Source organism: Gadus morhua, chromosome 2, assembly GCF_902167405.1.
Source record: "Gadus morhua chromosome 2, gadMor3.0, whole genome shotgun sequence".
In the NCBI taxonomy this organism is placed as follows: domain Eukaryota; kingdom Metazoa; phylum Chordata; class Actinopteri; order Gadiformes; family Gadidae; genus Gadus; species Gadus morhua.
Window position 1 is genome coordinate 27,587,491 of NC_044049.1, and position 9,430 is coordinate 27,596,920.

General features: G+C 49.3%; 1 pseudogene; it reads left to right on the top strand.

Annotated features, from left to right (window-relative positions):
- The first annotated feature begins 1,458 nt into the window (after positions 1–1,458).
- On the top strand, positions 1,459–8,213 carry LOC115530270 (actin-related protein 2/3 complex subunit 1A-A-like; annotated as a pseudogene).
- The last annotated feature ends 1,217 nt before the right edge of the window (positions 8,214–9,430 follow it).

Consider the following 9,430-nt stretch of genomic DNA (forward strand, 5'->3'; position numbering starts at 1 on the left):
ATGTTCAGTTATTAAAGATATGTGCTCACCTGTTGATGATTTGTAAAGTCTGCTGCTTCTATTGTTTTAGTCCTCGTGTTTATTGTGTACATGTAAGGGACTATTTCTCTGTCTTTTTTGTTAATGAAGCATAATTGTAATAAACAACTCAGTGGATCCAACTGAATGTTCTCATGTGTTCAGCCAATGATTTCTTGTTTTATTAGTGAATAATGCTTCCATAAGTGCCTTAATAATAATAATATATTAATCAGAAATTATACATAAAACAAATGTTATTCCGATTTTATTCTGGGACCTCCTCCCTGGGTTTTGGTTGGGGGGGGGGGGGGGGGGGGGGGCCTCAGTGTCGGTTGTAGAAAGAAACCACAGACAGACGGCCGGACACTCTCACTGCCCTTCTTCCTCTTCTGTTGGGTAATGATTGATTGATTGATTGATTGATTGATTGATTCTTTTAATGACCACACAGCCAGGCTGGTGGAATTTGTTGTCAGCTTGGTACAGGTTCCAATTTACAAAACATATAATACAGAAATACACACTACACAATACATAAGGGCCATGCTTAATCCTTAACGTTCCGAGTTAAGAAAGTTTATTGCAGTTGGGATGAAACTGTTTTTTAACCGGGTTGTTCTGGAGGCAATCGTCCTGTAACGCCCCCCAGAGGGCAGTGGCTGGAAGGCATAGTGTGCAGGGTGAGGTCGGAGATGATTTTCCGTGCTCTGCGTAGTGTCCGTTTGTGGTAGAGTGAATCAAGGGATGGAATATCCTACCCATGATGCTTTGCGCGAGAATATAGACCTGATTGGATGAGACTATCCTATGTGAAGTGAACTAGAATCCTAAGATCAATACATTTCAAAATAATTTCACACTTCAAACAGACAAAAAACGCAAAAGGCATATCCATATTTGACTCCTTTTTGGCTTTCAGACTGACTATCTGTCTATCTGACCCCGGATCTGCCGGCACCAGAACATTACATTGCAGCAGCCGGGGACCCTCTGAGCACCAATCCAGGGTCCCTATTAACATAGTATGCATAGTATACATAGTATGCATAGTATACAGTGGTACACAGGAAGACAAGGATGCACACCAATTATATTCAAATGCCTTTATTTATGAAGTTGCTTGTTGCTTGATGCAGAATGATGTAATGAAGCTATACATGAGGATTTTTAAATGTAAGCGATATTGTTGTATAACAGTGATGGTAAATACTTTGACAACAACAAACCCTGTATTATTTTATGGCCAGACGTTTCCAAAATATACTAGATTTCATAAAAAGAAATATTGGATAGTTATAGGATTACAGTTTCTACTATATGTAGGACTACTGCAAAAATGAGAAAGCACCATTTTATATTGACTCAAGTAACTGATAAACCATTGAGGGCTGGGGAACGTCTAACTTGCAGGGATTTCTATTGTCCCCCATTGCTCCACCGAGACACACCCCTCTGCCTTCACTCCTCCCTTCGCTGTAATCTCTGCCACTTCCTTCACCTCCTCCGTCAGACACTGCTCCATTCGTGTTGACTGCCCAGAGTCCACGGATTTGATCTCAGGAAAATAACCTCCACCTCCACCTCCAGGCACCCGTGAGCATGACCTCCTTCAAACGTTCCTTTGCCTCATGAGTTTGTTAAATGTTGTTGTCAAAGTCCATGGTTTTGCTATTGTTCCAGAGCTCAGTGCTGTTATCCATGTCGTAACTTGATTACGCGGCCCAAGCCCTTAACCAGGTGGCCTGAGAACAGAAGCATTCATTGTTTAAATGGGAACGCAAGTGAACTGGAGAGAACGACGTAGAACAGCCGTACGTCTTGCATAATATGCAAAAATATGCATTCATGGAATTCTATCTGAATTGTTGATATTTCACCATGCGGTCGCTACATGGTCAGGTGATTGCAATTGTAGACAGGATGTATCCAGAGAACAAGGCATGTCCCATGTCCACTAGCCAGGATGTGTTTCCCTTAGAAACAAGGAAGTTCGTTCGACGCTCAGCTGTGGGGCAAAAATCATGGCATGTTTGCATAGTAGAAAGACCACGATAATTAAGCCAATATTGACCAAGGGAGGTTTGGACGCAGGATCCAAGCAGTCGACCATCGCAGTTCCAACTCGTCTGTCAATACAAAACGAAAAACAAACACTTGTACAATGTAACAAACTGACGCTCAGTCTCCTCTTATCTTATCTTGTCTTATGATAGGCATCAGCAGCGATCGCCACGCAGGCCACTCCCTTCTCGACCTCATTCTTCTGCGGGTTGAGACATGTCCCTGTACAGCTTCGGCCTGGAGCCCTTGTCCTGCCACGCCTGGAACAAAGACAAGACGCGTAGGTGAAACAGGTTGCCTCTATGGTAGATCCTGTTCGCACGCACGCACGCACACACACACACACACACACACACACACAGACTCACACACACACACACGCACACGCACACACACACAGAAACACACACACACACACACACACACACACACACACAAACACGCACACACAGACACAGACACACACAGACACACACACACAGACACACACACAGACACAGACACACACACACACACACACACAGGTATGCAAACACTAGCTATGCTTTCTCCAAACTCTGTAACCAAAGAATTCCGTTTCTAGAAGATGGGGCTCAAACCTTGAGGTTGCGTTTCTCTCTCCCTTGTCTTCAAGTAGCCATGAAGGGTGCGGGGGAATAGAGTGAGAGTGCAGGGAATGGAATTTGAAAACCCTATTTGGTTATTTTCAATGGTACTTAGTGGTACGTAGTACAGAAGGTGGAGGGGGGGGGTAATATATGAGTATTGTATGCATTGTCACACCATGTGGACCTTGTGAATAAACCAAAGAAACAAATTGCAGTGCTAAGAGAGCATATATCTGGTATCACAATGAAGAGAGAATATAAATGGTATCTAACTATTTCCTACTCATATAATTTAACTCATTAAAGTATCACTCTTGTTGTTGGGAAGTGACCAAAAACGTAACCATCAAAGAATCAATCGGTATTTATTGTCAACTTTGCTTTTTTAAAGAAAGTTTGTTTGTTTTTTGTGTAGAGCTCGCGGTCAGCCCCAACAACAATGTTGTAAGCATTTATCAAAAGAACGGCAAAGAATGGGACAAGACTCAGGAGCTGACTGAGCACAGTGGACGCATCACTGGTAAGGCCGTACATCTCTGCTGGTTCACACCCATACTGTACCCATACCCCACCTGAGGGCTCCACAGACTACAGCTCTTTTTAAACGGAACCTCAAAACCCATCTCTTTAAAAGAGCATTTAGCTAAACTTTCTTTGAGGTTCCCCCTTTTTAATAGGACGGGGTCTGGAAGCCCACGCTGGTGCTGGTCCGGATCAACCGGGCGGCGACCTGCGTCAAGTGGTCGCCCCTGGAGAACAAGTTCGCTCTGGGCAGCGCCGCCCGACTCATCTCCGTCTGCTACTTCGAGAAGGAGAATGACTGGTGATTTTAAGTGTTGAGATGCATTTACATATACATTTAGGGCATCTAGCGGCACGCTTTTATCCAAGGTACATTTGTCAGAAGAAAGAGAAACAACAAAATATCGCTGTCGGTACAGTAAAGAACCCCATAGACCCCTGCTCCTCTATACACACAATAATCAGATCTACATCGACATCCAGTTATTCTGCAGGAGCTTATATCGAGCTATCACAACTCAAAACTCACCTGTTCTTGATTGTTTGTTTGTTTTGTCTTGTTTTTGTTTTATTTATTTACTTATTCATTTATTTATTGTTATTATTTTTCCACAATGTCTTGTTTTTAAACGATTTATGATAACTTTATGCTCTGTAAGGTGACCTTGGGTGCCTTGAAAGGCGCCTCTAAATTAAATGTATTATTATTATTATTTCTAGTGAGGGGGAGAAAATATCAGAACCCCCAAAATCAAAAAAATATTGGATCTACTTACAGTTTGAAATGAAACAATTGCAACATTATTTGATGTAATAATAACGGCTGTGGTCTGTGGGGGGTCTTGGGCAGGTGGCTGAGCAAGCACATCAAGAAGGCCATCCGCTCCACCGTGCTGAGCCTGGACTGGCACCCGAACAACATCCTGCTGGCTGCCGGATCCTCCGACCTGGACTGCAGGTCAGAGAGAGAGAGACCCACCTCTGATCAATGCAAGCACTTAGAGCTACAGGAAGGAACTTAAAAGTTCAAATCTAATCAAAGGAGGGAAATAACACCGCTGGTTGTTTGTGACTTGGCCCGGGAGCCAGGCAAATGTGTAAGCTCGTGTTTTATTTGCCCTGGCGCATGCCTCTGGCCCTCCTCCAGCCGTCCTGGCCCAGGCCGGGCCAATCGTAACCATTTATCTAATATGAGCTGGCGGTTATACAGCGACTCCGGAGAGGTGCGCCCCCTGGGGGCGCAGCGAGGCACTGTCATAAACAACCAAGATGGCTGCCGCTGTTGGGTCACACATTTAGCTTCTCTGATTGGTTGTATTTCAATCCAATGCATCCAGGTTTAGTGAATGGGTATTGGTTCAAATGTCAACATCGTGTCATGTCCGTAATATCAACCTGTGGCGTCATGTGACACAACATCCTACACAGGGTGTTCTCGGCCTACATCAAGGACATCGAGGACAAGCCGGGGCCCACGGCCTGGGGGGCCAAGATGCCGTTCGGGGAGCTGCTGCTGGAGCAGAAGGACTGCGGGGGCTGGGTCCACAGCGTCTCCTTCTCCCCCAGCGGAGACCAGCTGGCCCTGGTGACCCACAGCAGCAGCCTGGTGGTGGTGGACGCAGCGCACGGCAAAGAGTGAGCAGCATGGGGGGGGAGAGAGGGAGAGGGAGTGGGGGGGGGGGGAAGAGAGAGAGAGAGAGAGAGAGAGAGAGAGAGAGAGAGAGAGAGAGAGAGAGAGAGAGAGAGAGAGAGAGAGAGAGAGAGAGAGAGAGAGAGAGAGAGAGAGAGAGAGAGAGAGAGAGAGAGAGAGAGAGAGAGAGAGGGGGGGGGGGGGGGGAGAGAGAGAGAGAGGAGAGAGAGGAGAGAGAGAGAGAGAGAGACTTCCGTGAGAGATTTATCGGTTTCTATTACTTTAAAGGGGACCTATCATGCTTTTTCGACTTTTATGACCTATAAACGTTGTTATAATGATTGATGGTCATGTTTAACCATACTAAAGTGTCTAATAATGACGTACACGCATTTCAACGTATTCCCTGCTGACAGTCTGGGGTGGCTGTGCAGAGCGCTAAACACTCGGGACAACGTTTGCGATTCACTTGTTTACACTTCCAAATCTTCTGCGTAGAGGCACTCCTGCCGCGCCCCCATATGCCTGGTCAAATCTGCCCGCGCGTGCGCTTCAAGGAAGGTAACCAATCACAACGGAGTTGGGTTGGCAGGAGGGGGGCGAGGGGGCGGAGAAGGACGAAACCGAGCGTTGACAGAGAATGCTTTTAGCGCCAAGATGAGAGGAAGAGTTTCCCGAAAATCTACATCGTTTTTTGTGTATGGTTAAACATGACTATCAATCATTATAACAACGTTTATAGGTCATAAAAGTCGAAAAGCATAATAGGTCCCCTTTTAATGATTATGTTTCTGATATTGCTTTGTCAAATTATTATGCAAGAAACTCCATCTTCTCCTTCTTCCCCTTGCTGGTGTCCGTATAAATGTTTCACCGGGGACTCTTAAATGATGCACACAGCTCACACTGCAGGAAGTAAGAGATGGAATTGTTTGGGTAGTAGGAAGGAACTCAGCCGACAGGATGCTTCCATGTAGAGCTTGGAACCACTGGTGCATCGTTCCACAATGTGTGTAATGATAGATTTCATATTTTATTCTCCAACAAAGAAACATGAGGCTGTTGTGTATTCCTTTCTTACCCCTTGACCTGTGACCTCTTGTGTTTAGGGCAACCCCACTGACCACAGACCGTCTGCCTCTGATGAGCGTGCTCTACGTTAGCCCGACTGAGATTGTGGCTGCTGTAAGTATAGCACTTGTGTGTGTGTGGTGTGTGTGTGTGTGTGTGCATATTTGTCTGTGTGTGTGTGCGCATGTGTGCATGTGTGGGTGCTGTGTGTGCAAGTGTTTGTAATAACCTTTTTATTTGATGCCCTGTACCGTCTACATTTTTGTTGTTGTGGCTAATGAAAACTAGATCTCTGTGTATCTTTAACAATACTGTTCATATAACAACTGTCTAACCAACCGATGCTCGGCCCCTGTCCCAGGGCCACGACTGCGTCCCGTACCAGTTCTCCTACCAGGGACCCGGCCAGCTGAGCTTCGTCAAGAAGCTGGACATCCCAAAGCAGGCGTCCAAGGGCAGCATGTCCGCCATGCAGCACTTCCGCAACCTGGACAAGAGGGCCACCGACGACGACATGAACGACCTGAACGCCCTGCACCAGAACAGCATCACGTGAGGGCCCGCACTGCACCGCCGCCACGGCCCTGTGTGTGTGTGTGTAGTTAAGGGTCTGCCGCCGGGGCCGTCAGTCCAGCCGGATCCCCGCGGTGGATACCACTCGACACAACACTTGTTTTAAGGGGCTTCAAGCCTGACCATGTTCAAGGGTATAGGACGCACGCACGCACGCACGCACGCACGCACGCACGCACGCACGCACGCACGCACGCACGCACGCACGCACGCACGCACGCACGCACGCACGCACGCACGCACGCACGCACGCACGCACGCACGCACGCACGCACGCACGCACGCACGCACGCACGCACGCACGCACGCACGCACGCACGCACGCACGCACGCACGCACGCACGCACGCACGCACGCACGCACGCACGCACGCACGCACGCACGCACGCACGCACGCACGCACGCACGCACGCACGCACGCACGCACGCACGCACGCACGCACGCACGCACGCACGCACGCACGCACGCACGCACGCACGCACGCACGCACGCACGCACGCACGCACGCACGCACGCACGCACGCACGCACGCACGCACGCACGCACGCACGCACGCACGCACGCACGCACGCACGCACGCACGCACGCACGCACGCACGCACGCACGCACGCACGCACGCACGCACGCACGCACGCACGCACGCACGCACGCACGCACGCACGCACGCACGCACGCACGCACGCACGCACGCACGCACGCACGCACGCACGCACGCACGCACGCACGCACGCACGCACGCACGCACGCACGCACGCACGCACGCACGCACGCACGCACGCACGCACGCACGCACGCACGCACGCACGCACGCACGCACGCACGCACGCACGCACGCACGCACGCACGCACGCACGCACGCACGCACGCACGCACGCACGCACGCACGCACGCACGCACGCACGCACGCACGCACGCACGCACGCACGCACGCACGCACGCACGCACGCACGCACGCACGCACGCACGCACGCACGCACGCACGCACGCACGCACGCACGCACGCACGCACGCACGCACGCACGCACGCACGCACGCACGCACGCACGCACGCACGCACGCACGCACGCACGCACGCACGCACGCACGCACGCACGCACGCACGCACGCACGCACGCACGCACGCACGCACGCACGCACGCACGCACGCACGCACGCACGTGCACCTTGTGCTCTGCCTGACAGGGCTTCCACTCAGTCTGAGCGTGTCCTGTGTCCACAGCCAGCTGCGTGTTTATTCTGGGGAGAGAGCCAGGATTGAGAAGTACAGCAGCGTGTCCCTCGATGGAGCCATGGTCGTATGGGAGTTTAAGGTGACAGTTATAAAAGGGTGCTTGGTTCATCGAACTGCAGTAAAGTAAATATGTCATTTGCTGTGTTTTAGATACGATTTTTGGATAAATTATATGTATGCAGACTGACCTTAACTTGCATTGAAGCAAGCAGTTTTTTGCATTCAATTGCTGAACATTGATCCTAAGGGACTGCGGAAGTCTGACACATTTCTTACGATCGACATTTCATTTTTTTCTTCTCTCCCCTCTCCAGCATTGATACAAAGGTTGGTTCAATTTCTTGAAGATAAGGACTCATGAATCTACCGGTATTGTCTTGAGACACATCCAGGTCCTCTTCATCACAACACTCCCAAGACAAGCAGCTCCTCAACGGGTCTTGTTATTGAATGACTGCTCTTTGTAAAAGGTGCAATAAAGAAACTTGATTCTACCTTTGTTCTTTTGATTGCCTATGCTGTTTACAATCTTGTTTTTAAAAGGAAAAATGTAATGCTTAAATGTAAAGATTTACAAAGAGTTTAACATTGTTACTAATGGAATTTGCATTTCGCAAATACCTACAGGCAGAACCCAGCCACACAATGTTGTCACAATGCAATGTCTTGAGGATGAATCAACCCTATTTCCGGCTGAAGTGGCGGGTAATCCTGTCAATCATAAAGACGCTAATTCTGGTCGATTTTGTGTTACTAGTATAGCTATAACGAAACGTGAAATTTATAATTGAAAATTATAAAAGAAAAGTGCAAATGCAGTTATTGAAAATGACTATCGTAAATGACTCCTGCGCTGGCTTAACCCCAATGGAGTCCTTGAAGGCTAACAAGGACACCCCCACATGCTTTTAAACAGGCTCTAATGCACACGCGCACACACACGCACGCACACACGCGCGCACACACACGTACACACAGTATCTTTGGATGTTGTATATCCTGTTCAACTATTTATTTAATGATAAAAACCGCTGGTTTAAATCGTTAGAGAATGTTGTTGTTAATACAGCTGAAAGTACAGTATTTAAACGTCGCACAAACTCTTACCAGTTAAACCTTGCTTCTGTAACAGACTGTTCTGTGTTTAGTTAGGAAAAGAAGGTGTGTCCCTCGTGAGTTGCCGTAGGGGGTAAGTGTTACGGCAGTGTGTAGACTGTTGCGTTTCGACAGCGTCAACCAACGAGTTAAATGCCAAACTGCAGTATGATATGCGTGTTCCCTCTCAATGTGTGTGTTCTCTCCCCCACCAAGCGACAATGCCTTTCCGTGGTAGGTAAGAGGACGGGGGGGGAGTTGGAGAAAACAGGGCAGTTGGAGGGTGGGGCAAGGTCGGGGGTCGTTATGGGAAGGTGGATGGGTGGGGACCAGGGCAGCTTTGAGGGTGCACTCGCACTAGGCCATCTGGCCGTGGCCGTTTTCACACCTAACCGTGCTCAAATCTGCCAGTGTGCGTGTGGCCAGTCTGGCCAGGCCAGGCCAACTTGGCCACTTGGGAGAGGTGTGCTGCAACGGTACGGGCCGCTACGATACAGATGCTAATGAGCCGACACGCGCACACGCACGGCTACGCAACCTGAGCTGGATGACGTATAGTCCATGCGACGACCACGGACATAATAACGCCCCGTGCCCACTACCTCCGTCCGTTGAC